The following is a 15,232-nucleotide window of genomic DNA, read 5'->3' on the forward strand; positions in this document are numbered from 1 at the left end:
AAGAAAACATTTACAATCTTAGCATTCTATGTAATGAGCAACATATTTCTACATTTGAAATGCTCCTGATCATCTCCTGAAACATAGAGTAAACACCATGAAACTGTTTAGGATTTCTTCATATGATACAAGCTGTGCTTTACATTCACCCAAGTTCTACTGGTGATATTATCAGTTTGAAATAGTCCATTGAAAGCTCATATGAATGTTATAAAACTGTGGTGGAAATCAATAATATGCCCTTAATGAACTGTATTAATTTGTACAGCTGACCAGAAGTGCACTGATGTCATTAGTTCTACAAGTTCCATACAGTCACCCACTCTATCACCTTTTTAAAAAATAGCAGTTTTCAGCATTCAAGGGTTTAACTCAGTGGTAGAGCATAGGAATGCAGTTCAAGAAGTCCCTGTTTCATAACCATATACCCTCTTCAATAGATCCTGTTAAAATGTTTTTCAACCCAATGCACTGTAAGAAACAATAAGATATATCATCATTTCATATACAAAACAATGAACAATTGGGTTTAACTATGCTCTTAGCACAAAATCAACAAACTGCAGTAGAGAAGCAGTTACATTTTGCAGAATTTGTGCATTTGACAAAAGATTTTTTTTCCATGTTCCAAGATCTACATGTGATACGAAATGTATGAATTCTTGCAATGGAAACCTCACTGTATTTTACCAAGGCAGATAAAGGACATCCTTCACACCCCATATACTTATAAGGAGGTTTTGGTTGCTGAAAATGCTTTGCTTTGATGGTGATTGCATGTTGCTTGCACTTTGTACATATTACTGAATTAATAAAGGTGAACTTTTCCGAACTGGGGGTATAGCTCAGTGGTAGAGCATTTGACTGCAGTTCAAGAGGTCCCTAGTTCAAATCTGGGTGCCCCCTTGTTCAACTGTTTTACCTGTAGAAATATTTTTTTTATTAAATAAATTCAAGAAAACATTTACAATCTTAGCATTTTATATAATGAGCAACACATTTCTACATTTGAAATACTCCTGATCATCTCCTGAAACATAGGGTAAACACCTTGAAACTGTTTAGGGTTTCTTCATATGATACAAGCTGTGTTTGACATTCACCCAAGTTCTACTGGTGATATTATCAGTTTGAAATAGTCCATTGGAAGCTCACATGAATGTTATAAAACTGTGGTGGAAACCAATAATATGCCCTTAATGAAATTGATTAATTTGTACAGCTGACCAGAAGTGCACTGATGTCATTAGTTCTACAAGTTCCATACAGTTACCCACTCTATCACCTTTTTAGAAAAAGGGTAGTTTTCAGCATTCAAGGGTTTAACTCAGTGGTAGAGCATAGGAGTGTAGTTCAAGAAGTCCCTGTTTCATAACCATAAACCCTCATCAATAGATCCTGTTAAAATGTTTTTCAACCCAATGCACTGTAAGAAACAATAGGATATATCATCATTTCATATAAAAAACAATGAACAATTGGGTTTAACTATACTCTTAGCACAAAATCAACAAACTGCAGTAGAGAAGCAGTTACGTTTTGCAGAATTTGTGCATTTGACAAACGTTTTTTTTCCATGTTCCAAGATCTACATGTGATACGAAATGTATGAATTCTTGCAATGGAAACCTCACTGTATTTTACCAAGGCAGATAAAGGACATCCTTTACACCCCATATACTTATAAGGAGGTTTTGGTGGCTGAACATGCTTTGCTTTGATGGTGATTGCATGTTGCTTGCACTTTGTACATATTACTGAATTAATAAAGGTGAACTTTGCAGAACTGGGGGTATAGGTCAGTGGTAGAGCATTTGACTGCAGATCAAGAGATCCCTAGTTAAAATCTGGGTGCCCCCTTGTTCAACTGTTTTACCTGTAGAAATATTTTTTTATTAAATAAATTGCAGAAAACATTTACAATCTTAGCATTCTATGTAATGAGCAACATATTTCTACATTTGAAATACTCCTGATCATCGCCTGAAACATAGGGTAAACACCATGAAACTGTTTAGGATTTCTTCATATGATACAAGCTGTGTTTTACATTCACCCAAGTTCTACTTGTGATATTATCAGTTTGAAATAGTCCATTGGAAGCTCATATGAATGTTATAAAACTGTGGTGGAAACCAATAATATGCCCCTAATGAACTGTATTAATTTGTACAGCTGACCAGAAGTGCACTGATGTCATTAGTTCTACAAGTTCCATACAGTCACCCACTCTATCACCTTTTTAAAAAAGAGCAGTTTTCAGCATTCAAGGGTTTAACTCAGTGGTAGAGCATAGGAATGCAGTTCAAGAAGTCCCTGTTTCATAACCATATGCCCTCTTCAATAGATCCTGTTAAAATGTTTTTCAACCCAATGCACTGTAAGAAACAATAAGATATATCATCATTTCATATACAAAACAATGAACAATTGGGTTTAACTATGCTCTTAGCACAAAATCAACAAACTGCAGTAGAGAAGCAGTTACATTTTGCAGAATTTGTGCATTTGACAAAAGATTTTTTTCCATGTTCCAAGATCTACATGTGATACGAAATGTATGAATTCTTGCAATGGAAACCTCACTGTATTTTACCAAGGCAGATAAAGGACATCCTTCGCACCCCATATACTTATAAGGAGGTTTTGGTGGCTGAAAATGCTTTGCTTTGATGGTGATTGCATGTTGCTTGCACTTTGTACATATTACTGAATTAATAAAGGTGAACTTTTCAGAACTGGGGGTATAGCTCAGTGGTAGAGCATTTGACTGCAGTTCAAGAGGTCCCTAGTTCAAATCTGGGTGCCCCCTTGTTCAACTGTTTTACCTGTAGAAATATTTTTTTTATTAAATAAATTGAAGAAAACATTTACAATGTTAGCATTTTATGTAATGAGCAACACATTTCTACATTTGAAATACTCCTGATCATCTCCTGAAACATAGGGAAAACACCATGAAACTGTTTAGGATTTCTTCATATGATACAAGCTGTGTTTTACATTCACCCAAGTTCTACTGGTGATATTATCGGTTTGAAATGGTCAATTGGAAGCTCATATGAATGTTATAAAACTGTGGTGGAAACCAATAATATGCACTTAATGAAATGTATTAATTTGTACAGCTGATCAGAAGTGCACTGATGTCATTAGTTCTACAAGTTCGATACAGTCACCCACTCTAACACCTTTTTCAAAAAGGGCAGTTTTTAGCATTCAAGGGTTTAACTCAGTGGTAGAGCATAGGAGTGCAGTTCAAGAAGTCCCTGTTTCATAACCATATACCCTCATCAATAGATCCTGTTAAAATGTTTTTCAACCCAATGCACTGTAAGAAACAATAGGATATATCATCATTTCATATAAAAAACAATGAACAATTGGGTTAAACTATACTCTTAGCACAAAATCAACAAACTGCAGTAGAGAAGCAGCTACATTTTGCAGAATTTGTGCATTTGACAAAAGATTTTTTTTCCATGTTCCAAGATCTACATGTGATACGAAATGTATGAATTCTTGCAATGGAAACCTCACTGTATTTTACCAAGGCAGATAAAGGACATCCTTCGCACCCCATATACTTATAAGGAGGGTTTGGTGGCTGAAAATGCTTTGCTTTGATGGTGATTGCATGTTGCTTGCACTTTGTACATATTACTGAATTAATAAAGGTGAACTTTTCAGAACTGGGGGTATAGCTCAGTGGTAGAGCATTTGACTGCAGATCAAGAGGTCCCTAGTTCAAATCTGGGTGCCCCCTTGTTCAACTGTTTTACCTGTAGAAATATTTTTTTTATTAAATAAATTGAAGAAAACATTTACAATCTTAGCATTTCATATAATGAGCAACACCTTTCTACATTTGCAATACTCCTGATCATCTCCTGAAACATAGGGTAAACACCTTGAAACTGTTTAGGATTTCTTCATATGATACAAGTTGTGTTTTACATTCACCCAAGTTCTACTGGTGATATTATAAGTTTGAAATAGTCCATTGGAAGCTCATATGAATGGTATAAAACTGTGGTGGAAACCAATAATATGCCCTTAATGAACTGTATTAATTTGTACAGCTGACCAGAAGTGCACTGATGTCATTAGTTCTACAAGTTCCATACAGTTACCCACTCTATCACCTTTTTAAAAAAGGGCAGTTTTCAGCATTCAAGGGTTTAACTCAGTGGTAAAGCATAGGAGTGCAGTTCAAGAAGTCCCTGTTTCATAACCATATACCCTCTTCAATAGATCCTGTTAAAATGTTTTTCAACCCAATGCACTGTAAGAAACAAGAGGATATATCATCATTTCATATAAAAAACAATGAACAATTGGGTTTAACTATACTCTTAGTACAAAATCAACAAAAAGCAGTAGAGAAGCAGTTACGTTTTGCAGAATTTGTGCATTTGACAAATGTTTTTTTTCCATGTTCCAAGATCTACATGTGATACGAAATGTATGAATTCTTGCAATGGAAACCTCACTGTATTTTACCAAGGCAGATAAAGGACATGTTTGTACCCCTTATACTTAAAAGGAGGGTTTGGTGGCTGAAAATGCATTGCTTTGATGGTGATTGCATGTTGCATGCACTTTATACATATTACTGAATTAATAAAGGTGAACTTTTTTCAGAACTGGGGGTATAGCTCAGTGGTAGAGCATTTGAATGCAGATCAAGAGGTTTCTAGTTTAAATCTGGGTGCCCCTTGTTCAACTGTTTTACCTGTAGAAATGTTTTTTATTAAATAAATTAAAGAAAACATTTACAATGTTAGCATTTTATGTAATGAGCAACACATTTCTACATTTGAAATACTCCTGATCATCTCCTGAAACATAGGGTAAACACCATGAAACTGTTTAGGATTTCTTCATATGATACAAGCTGTGTTTTACATTCACCCAAGTTCTACTGGTGATATTATCAGTTTGAAATGGTCAATTGGAAGCTCATATGAATGTTATAAAACTGTGGTGGAAACCAATAATATGCACTTAATGAAATGTATTAATTTGTACAGCTGATCAGATGTGCACTGATGTCATTAGTTCTACAAGTTCCATACAGTCACCCACTCTAACACCTTTTTCAAAAAGGGCAGTTTTCAGCATTCAAGGGTTTAACTCAGTGGTAGAGCATAGGAGTGCAGTTCAAGAAGTCCCTGTTTCATAACCATATACCCTCATCAATAGATCCTGTTAAAACGTTTTTCAACCCAATGCACTGTAAGAAACAATAGGATATATCATCATTTCATATAAAAAACAATGAACAATTGGGTTAAACTATACTCTTAGCACAAAATCAACAAACTGCAGTAGAGAAGCAGCTACATTTTTCAGAATTTGTGCATTTGACAAAATATTTTTTTTCCATCTTCCAAGATCTACATGTGATACGAAATGTATGAATTCTTGCAATGGAAACCTCACTGTATTTTACCAAGGCAGATAAAGGACATCCTTCGCACCCCATATACTTATAAGGAGGGTTTGGTGGCTGAAAATGCTTTGCTTTGATGGTGATTGCATGTTGCTTGCACTTTGTACATATTACTGAATTAATAAAGGTGAACTTTTCAGAACTGGGGGTATAGCTCAGTGGTAGAACATTTGACTGCAGATCAAGAGGTCCCTAGTTCAAATCTGGGTGCCCCCTTGTTCAACTGTTTTACCTGTAGAAATATTTTTTGTATTAAATAAATTGAAGAAAACATTTACAATCTTAGCATTTTACATAATGAGCAACACCTTTCTACATTTGAAATACTCCTGATCATCTCCTGAAACATAGGGTAAACACCTTGAAATTGTTTAGGATTTCTTCGTATGATACAAGTTGTGTTTTACATTCACCCAAGTTCAACTGGTGATATTATAAGTTTGAAATAGTCCATTGGAAGCTCATATGAATGGTATAAAACTGTGGTGGAAACCAATAATATGCCCTTAATGAACTGTATTAATTTGTACAGCTGACCAGAAGTGCACTGATGTCATTAGTTCTACAAGTTCCATACAGTTACCCACTCTATCACCTTTTTAAAAAAGGGCAGTTTTCAGCATTCAAGGGTTTAACTCAGTGGTAAAGCATAGGAGTGCAGTTCAAGAAGTCCCTGTTTCATAACCATATACCCTCTTCAATAGATCCTGTTAAAATGTTTTTCAACCCAATGCACTGTAAGAAACAATAGGATATATCATCATTTCATATAAAAAAACAATGAACAATTGGGTTTAACTATACTCTTAGCACAAAATCAACAAACTGCAGTAGAGAAGCAGTTACGTTTTGCAGAATTTGTGCATTTGACAAACGTTTTTTTTTCATGTTCCAAGATCTACATGTGATACGAAATGTATGAATTCTTGCAATGGAAACCTCACTGTATTTTACCAAGGCAGATAAAGGACATTTTTGTACCCCTTATACTTAAAAGAAGGGTTTGGTGGCTGAAAATGCATTGCTTTGATGGTGATTGCATGTTGCTTGCACTTTATACATATTACTGAATTAATAAAGGTGAACTTTTTTCAGAACTGGGGGTATAGCTCAGTGGTAGAGCATTTGAAATGTTTTTTTATTAAATAAATTGAAGAAAACATTTACAATGTTAGCATTTTATGTAATGAGCAACACATTTCTACATTTGAAATACTCCTGATCATCTCCTGAAACATAGGGTAAACACCATGAAACTGTTTAGGATTTCTTCATATGATACAAGCTGTGTTTTACATTCACCCAAGTTCTACTGGTGATATTATCAGTTTGAAATGGTCAATTGGATGCTCATATGAATGTTATAAAACTGTGGTGGAAACCAATAATATGCCCTTAATGAAATGTATTAATTTGTACAGCTGATCAGAAGTGCACTGATGTCATTAGTTCTACAAGTTCCATACAGTCACCCACTCTAACACCTTTTTCAAAAAGGGCAGTTTTCAGCATTCAAGGGTTTAACTCAGTGGTAGAGCATAGGAGAGCAGTTCAAGAAGTCCCTGTTTCATAACCATATACCCTCGTCAATAGATCCTGTTAAAATGTTTTTCAACCCAATGCACTGTAAGAAACAATAGGATATATCATCATTTCATATAAAAAACAATGAACAATTGTGTTTAACTATACTCTTAGCACACAATCAACAAACTGCAGTAGAGAAGCAGTTACGTTTTGCAGAATTTGTGCATTTGACAAACGTTTTTTTTCCATGTTCCAAGATCTACATGTGATACGAAATGTATAAATTCTTGCAATGGAAACCTCACTGTATTTTACCAAGGCAGATAAAGGACATTTTGGTACCCCTTATACTTATAAGGAGGGTTTGGTGGCTGAAAATGCATTGCTTTGATGGTGATTGCATGTTGCTTGCACTTTGTACATATTACTGAATTAATAATGGTGAACTTTTTAAAACTGGGGATATATCTCAGTGGTAGAGCATTTGAGTGCAGATCAAGAGGTCCCTAGTTCAAATCTGCGTGTCCCTTGTTCAACTGTTTTACCTGTAGACATTTTTTTGTATTAAATAAATTGAAGAAAACATTTACAATGTTAGCATTTTATGTAATGAGCAACACATTTCTACATTTGAAATACTCCTGATCATCTCCTGAAACATAGGGTAAACACCATGAAACTGTTTAGGATTTCTTCATATGATACAAGCTGTATTTTACATTCACCCAAGTTCTACTGGTGATATTATCAGTTTGAAATAGTCAATTGGAAGCTCATATGAATGTTATAAAACTGTGGTGGAAACCAATAATATGCCCTTAATGAAATGTATTAATTTGTACAGCTGACCAGAAGTGCACTGATGTCATTAGTTCTACAAGTTCCATACAGTTACCCACTCTATCACCTTTTTTAAAAAAGGTCAGTTTTCAGCATTCAAGGGTTTAACTCAGTGGTAGTGCATAGGAGTGCAGTTCAAGAAGTCCCTGTTTCAAAACCATATACCCTCGTCAATAGATCCTGTTAAAAATGTTTTTCAACCCTATGCACTGTAAGAAACAATAGGATATATCATCATTTCATATAAAAAACAATGAACAATTGGGTTTAACTATACTCTTAGCACAAAATCAACAAACTGCAGTAGAGAAGCAGTTACATTTTGCAGAATTAGTGCATTTGACAAAAGATTTTTTTCCATGTTCCAAGATCTACATGTGATACGAAATGTATAAATTCTTGCAATGGAAACCTCACTGTATTTTACCAAGGCAGATAAAGGACATTTTTGTACCCCTTATACTTATGAGGAGGGTTTGGTGGCTGAAAATGCATTGCTTTGATGGTGATTGCATGTTGCTTGCACTTTGTACATATTACTGAATTAATAAAGTTGAAATTTTCAGAACTGTGGGTATAGCTCAGTGGTAGAGCATTTGAGTGCAGATCAAGAGGTCCCTAGTTCAAATCTGTGTGCCCCTTGTTCAACTGTTTTACCTGTAGAAATGTTTTTGTAATACATAAATTGAAGAAAACATTTACAATGTTAGCATTTTATGTAATGAGCAACACATTTCTACATTTGAAATACTCCTGATCATCTCCTGAAACATAGGGTAAACACCATGAAACTGTTTAGGATTTCTTCATATGATACAAGCTGTATTTTACATTCACCCAAGTTCTACTGGTGATATTATCAGTTTAAAATAGTCAATTGGAAGCTCATATGAATGTTATAAAACTGTGGTGGAAACCAATAATATGCCCTTAATGAACTGTATTAATTTGTACAGCTGACCAGAAGTGCACTGATGTCATTAGTTCTACAAGTTCCATACAGTCACCCACTCTATCACCTTTTTAAAAAAGAGCAGTTTTCAGCATTCAAGGGTGTAACTCAGTGGTAGAGCATAGGAATGCAGTTCAAGAAGTCCCTGTTTCATAACCATATACCCTCTTCAATAGATCCTGTTAAAATGTTTTTCAACCCAATGCACTGTAAGAAACAATAGGATATATCATCATTTCATATAAAAAACAATGAACAATTGGGTTTAACTATACTCTTAGCACAAAATCAACAAACTGCAGTAGAGAAGCAGTTACATTTTGCAGAATTAGTGCATTTGACAAAAGATTTTTTTCCATGTTCCAAGATCTACATGTGATACGAAATGTATAAATTCTTGCAATGGAAACCTCACTGTATTTTACCAAGGCAGATAAAGGACATTTTTGTACCCCTTATACTTATAAGGAGGGTTTGGTGGCTGAAAATGCATTGCTTTGATGGTGATTGCATGTTGCTTGCACTTTGTACATATTACTGAATTAATAAAGTTGAACTTTTCAGAACTGTGGGTATAGCTCAGTGGTAGAGCATTTGAGTGCAGATCAAGAGGTCCCTAGTTCAAATCTGTGTGCCCCTTGTTCAACTGTTTTACCTGTAGAAATGTTTTTGTAATACATAAATTGAAGAAAACATTTACAATGTTAGCATTTTATGTAATGAGCAACACATTTCTACATTTGAAATACTCCTGATCATCTCCTGAAACATAGGGTAAACACCATGAAACTGTTTAGGATTTCTTCATATGATACAAGCTGTATTTTACATTCACCCAAGTTCTACTGGTGATATTATCAGTTTGAAATAGTCAATTGGAAGCTCATATGAATGTTATAAAACTGTGGTGGAAACCAATAATATGCCCTTAATGAAATGGATTAATTTGTACAGCTGACCAGAAGTGCACTGATGTCATTAGTTCTACAAGTTCCATACAGTCACCCACTCTATCACCTTTTTAAAAAAAGAGCAGTTTTCAGCATTCAAGGGTTTAACTCAGTGGTAGAGCATAGGAATGCAGTTCAAGAAGTCCCTGTTTCATAACCATATACCCTCTTCAATAGATCCTGTTAAAATGTTTTTCAACCCAATGCTCTGTAAGAAACAATAAGATATCATTTAATATACAAAACAATGAACAATTGGGTTTAACTATGCTCTTAGCACAAAATCAACAAACTGCAGTAGAGAAGCAGTTACATTATGCAGAATTTGTGCATTTGACAAAAGATTTTTTTTCCATGTTCCAAGATCTACATGTGATACGAAATGTATGAATTCTTGCAATGGAAACCTCACTGTATTTTACCAAGGCAGATAAAGGACATCCTTCGCACCCCATATACTTATAAGGAGGTTTTGGTGGCTGAAAATGCTTTGCTTTGATGGTGATTGCATGTTGCTTGCACTTTGTACATATTACTGAATTAATAAAGGTGAATTTTTCAGAACTGTGGGTATAGCTCAGTGGTAGAGCATTTGACTGCAGATCAAGAGGTCCCTAGTTCAAATCTGGGTGCCCCCTTGTTCAGCTGTTTTACCTGTAGAAATATTTTTTTATTAAATAAATTGAAGAAAACATTTACAATCTTAGCATTTTATATAATGAGCAACACATTTCTACATTTGAAATACTCCTGATCATCTCCTGAAACGAAACATAGGGTAAACACCTTGAAACTGTTTAGGATTTCTTCATATGATACAAGCTGTGATTTACATTCACCCAAGTTCTACTGGTGATATTATCAGTTTGAAATAGTCCATTGGAAGCTCACATGAATGTTATAAAACTGTGGTGGAAACCAATAATATGCCCTTAATGAAATGTATTAATTTGTACAGCTGACCAGAAGTGCACTGATGTCATTAGTTCTACAAGTTCCATACAGTTACCCACTCTATCACCTTTTTAAAAAAAGGTCAGTTTTCAGCATTCAAGGGTTTATCTCAGTGGTAGAGCATAGGAGTGCAGTTCAAGAAGTCCCTGTTTCATAACCATATACCGTCGTCAATAGATCCTGTTAAAATGTTTTTCAACCCAATGCACTGTAAGAAACAATAGGATATATCATCATTTCATATACAAAACAATGAACAATTGGGTTTAACTATGCTCTTAGCACAAAATCAACAAACTGCAGTAGAGAAGCAGTTACATTTTGCAGAATTTGTGCATTTGACAAAAGATTTTTTTCCATGTTCCAAGATCTACATGTGATACGAAATGTATGAATTCTTGCAATGGAAACCTCACTGTATTTTACCAAGGCAGTTAAAGGACATCCTTCGCACCCAATATACTTATAAGGAGGTTTTGGTGGCTGAAAATGCTTTGCTTTGATGGTGATTGCATGTTGCTTGCACTTTGTACATATTACTGATTTAATAAAGGTGAACTTTGCAGAACATGGGGTATAGCTCAGTGGTAGAGCATTTGACTGCAGTTCAAGAGGTCCCTAGTTCAAATCTGGGTGCCCCCTTGTTCAACTGTTTTACCTGTAGAAATATTTGTGTTATTAAATAAATTGAAGAAAACATTTACAATCTTAGCATTCTATGTAATGAGCAACATATTTCTACATTTGAAATACTCCTGATCATCTCCTGAAACATAGGGTAAACACCATGAAACTGTTTAGGATTTCTTCATATGATACAAGCTGTGTTTTACATTCACTCAAGTTCTACTGGTGATATTATCAGTTTGAAATAGTCCATTGGAAGCTCATATGAATGTTATAAAACTGTTGTGGAAACCAATAATATGCCCTTAATGAAATGTATTAATTTGTACAGCTGACCAGAAGTGCACTGTTGTCATTAGTTCTACTAGTTCCATATAGTTACCCACTCTATCACCTTTTTAAAAAAGGGCAGTTTTCAGCATTCAAGGGTTTAACTCAGTGGTAGAGCATAGGAGTGCAGTTCAAGAAGTCCCTGTTTCATAACCATATACCCTCGTCAATAGATCCTGTTAAAATGTTTTTCAACCCAATGTACTGTAAGAAACAATAGAATATATATCATCATTTCATATAAAAAACAATGAACAATTGTGTTTAACTATACTCTTAGCACAAAATCAACAAACTGCAGTAGTGAAGCAGTTACATTTTGCAGAATTTGTGCATTTGACAAAAGATTTTTTTCCATGTTCCAAGATCTACATGTGATACGAAATGTATGAATTCTTGCAATGGAAACCTCACTGTATTTTACCAAGGCAGTTAAAGGACATCCTTCGCACCCAATATACTTATAAGGAGGTTTTGGTGGCTGAAAATGCTTTGCTTTGATGGTGATTGCATGTTGCTTGCACTTTGTACATATTACTGATTTAATAAAGGTGAACTTTGCAGAACATGGGGTATAGCTCAGTGGTAGAGCATTTGACTGCAGTTCAAGAGGTCCCTAGTTCAAATCTGGGTGCCCCCTTGTTCAACTGTTTTACCTGTAGAAATATTTGTGTTATTAAATAAATTGAAGAAAACATTTACAATCTTAGCATTCTATGTAATGAGCAACATATTTCTACATTTGAAATACTCCTGATCATCTCCTGAAACATAGGGTAAACACCATGAAACTGTTTAGGATTTCTTCATATGATACAAGCTGTGTTTTACATTCACTCAAGTTCTACTGGTGATATTATCAGTTTGAAATAGTCCATTGGAAGCTCATATGAATGTTATAAAACTGTTGTGGAAACCAATAATATGCCCTTAATGAAATGTATTAATTTGTACAGCTGACCAGAAGTGCACTGTTGTCATTAGTTCTACTAGTTCCATATAGTTACCCACTCTATCACCTTTTTAAAAAAGGGCAGTTTTCAGCATTCAAGGGTTTAACTCAGTGGTAGAGCATAGGAGTGCAGTTCAAGAAGTCCCTGTTTCATAACCATATACCCTCGTCAATAGATCCTGTTAAAATGTTTTTCAACCCAATGTACTGTAAGAAACAATAGAATATATATCATCATTTCATATAAAAAACAATGAACAATTGTGTTTAACTATACTCTTAGCACAAAATCAACAAACTGCAGTAGTGAAGCAGTTACGTTTTGCAGAATTTGTGCATTTGACAAACGTTTTTTTTTCCATGTTCCAAGATCTACATGTGATACGAAATGTATAAATTCTTGCAATGGAAACCTCACTGTATTTTACCAAGGCAGATAAAGGACATTTTTGTACCCCTTATACTTAAATGGAGGGTTTGGTGGCTGAAAATGCATTGCTTTGATGGTGATTGCATGTTGCTTGCACTTTGTACATATTACTGAATTAATAAAGGTGAACTTTTCAGAACTAGGGGTATAGCTCAGTGGTAGAGCATTATACTGCAGATCAAGAGGCCTCCTTGTTCAACTGTTTTACCTGTAGAAATATTTTTTTTATTAAATAAATTGAAAAAAACATTTACAATCTTAGCATTTTATATAATGAGCAACACATTTCTACATTTGAAATACTCCTGATCATCTCCTGAAACATAGGGTAAACACCTTGAAACTGTTTAGGATTTCTTCATATGATACAAGCTGTGTTTTACATTCACCCAAGTTCTACTGGTGATATTATCAGTTTGAAATAGTCCATTGGAAGCTCATATGAATGTTATAAAACTGTGGTGGAAACCAATAATATGCCCTTAATGAAATGTATTAATTTGTACAGCTGACCAGAAGTGCACTGTTGTCATTAGTTCTACTAGTTCCATACAGTTACCCACTCTATCACCTTTTTAAAAAAGGGCAGTTTTCAGCATTCAAGGGTTTAACTCAGTGGTAGAGCATAGGAGTGCAGTTCAAGAAGTCCCTGTTTCATAACCATATACCCTCGTCAATAGATCCTGTTAAAATGTTTTTCAACCCAATGCACTGTAAGAAACAATAGGATATAACATCATTTCATATAAAAAACAGTGAACAATTGGGTTTAACTATACTCTTAGCACAAAATCAACAAACTGCAGTAGAGAAGCAGTTACGTTTTGCAGAATTTGTGCATTTGACAAATGTTTTTTTTCCATGTTCCAAGATCTACATGTGATACGAAATGTATGAATTCTTGCAATGGAAACCTCACTGTATTTTACCAAGGCAGATAAAGGACATTTTTGTACCCCTTATACTTATAAAGAGGGTTTGGTGGCTGAAAATGCAATGCTTTGATGGTGATTGCATGTTGCTTGCACTTTGTACATATTACTGAATTAATAAAGGTGAACTTTTCAGAACTGGGGGTATAGCTCAGTGGTAGAGCATTTGACTGCAGATCAAGAGGTCCCTAGTTCAAATCTGGGTGCCCCTTGTTCAACTGTTTTACCTGTAGAATTTTTTTTTATTTAATAAATTGAAGAAACATTTACAATGTTAGCATTTTATGTAATGAGCAACACATTTCTACATTTGAAATACTCCTGATCATCTCCTGAAACATAGGGTAAACACCATGAAACTGTTTAGGATTTCTTCATATGATACAAGCTGTGTTTTACATTCACCCAAGTTCTACTGGTGATATTATCAGTTTGAAATGGTCAATTGGAAGCTCATATGAATGTTATAAAACTGTGGTGGAAACCAATAATATGCCCTTAATGAAATGTATTAATTTGTACAGCTGATCAGAAGTGCACTGATGTCATTAGTTCTACAAGTTCCATACAGTCACCCACTCTAACACCTTTTTCAAAAAGGGCAGTTTTCAGCATTCAAGGGTTTAACTCAGTGGTAGAGCATAGGAGTGCAGTTCAAGAAGTCCCTGTTTCATAACCATATACCCTCATCAATAGATCCTGTTAAAATGTTTTTCAACCCAATGCATTGTAAGAAACAATAGGATATATCATCATTTCATATAAAAAACAATGAACAATTGGGTTAAACTATACTCTTAGCACAAAATCAACAAACTGCAGTAGAGAAGCAGCTACATTTTGCAGAATTTGTGCATTTGACAAAAGATTTTTTTTCCATGTTCCAAGATCTACATGTGATACGAAATGTATGAGTTCTTGCAATGGAAACCTCACTGTATTTTACCAAGGCAGATAAAGGACATCCTTCGCACCCCATATACTTATGAGGAGGGTTTGGTGGCTGAAAATGCTTTGCTTTGATGGTGATTGCATGTTGCTTGCACTTTGTACATATTACTGAATTAATAAAGGTGAACTTTTTAGAGGTGGGGGTATAGCTCAGTGGTAGAGCATTTGACTGCAGGACAAGAGATCCCTAGTTCAAATGTGGGTGCCCCCTTGTTCAACTGTTTTACCTGTAGAAATATTTTTTTTATTAAATAAATTGAAGAAAACATTTACAATCTTAGCATTTTATATAATGAGCAACACATTTCTACATTTGAAATACTCCTGATCAT

The 15,232-nt window shown here is 34.7% G+C and overlaps 6 non-coding genes across 6 annotated transcripts; all 6 read left to right on the top strand.

Annotated features, from left to right (window-relative positions):
* Positions 1-834: 834 nt before the first annotated feature.
* On the top strand, positions 835-906 carry TRNAC-GCA (transfer RNA cysteine (anticodon GCA)). The gene has a single exon. It is a non-coding gene; the product is annotated as a tRNA-Cys (tRNA).
* Positions 907-2,740: 1,834 nt separating this feature from the next.
* On the top strand, positions 2,741-2,812 carry TRNAC-GCA (transfer RNA cysteine (anticodon GCA)). Its single transcript has one exon. It is a non-coding gene; the product is annotated as a tRNA-Cys (tRNA).
* An 882-nt stretch (positions 2,813-3,694) lies between these two features.
* On the top strand, positions 3,695-3,766 carry TRNAC-GCA (transfer RNA cysteine (anticodon GCA)). Its single transcript has one exon. It is a non-coding gene; the product is annotated as a tRNA-Cys (tRNA).
* Positions 3,767-5,599: 1,833 nt separating this feature from the next.
* Positions 5,600-5,671, top strand: TRNAC-GCA (transfer RNA cysteine (anticodon GCA)). The gene has a single exon. It is a non-coding gene; the product is annotated as a tRNA-Cys (tRNA).
* A 4,619-nt stretch (positions 5,672-10,290) lies between these two features.
* TRNAC-GCA (transfer RNA cysteine (anticodon GCA)) lies at positions 10,291-10,362 on the top strand. Its single transcript has one exon. It is a non-coding gene; the product is annotated as a tRNA-Cys (tRNA).
* A 3,727-nt stretch (positions 10,363-14,089) lies between these two features.
* On the top strand, positions 14,090-14,161 carry TRNAC-GCA (transfer RNA cysteine (anticodon GCA)). Its single transcript has one exon. It is a non-coding gene; the product is annotated as a tRNA-Cys (tRNA).
* The last annotated feature ends 1,071 nt before the right edge of the window (positions 14,162-15,232 follow it).

Source organism: Ambystoma mexicanum, chromosome 4q (assembly GCF_040938575.1).
Source record: "Ambystoma mexicanum isolate Mex_15411 chromosome 4q, UKY_AmexF1_1, whole genome shotgun sequence".
Taxonomy (NCBI): domain Eukaryota; kingdom Metazoa; phylum Chordata; class Amphibia; order Caudata; family Ambystomatidae; genus Ambystoma; species Ambystoma mexicanum.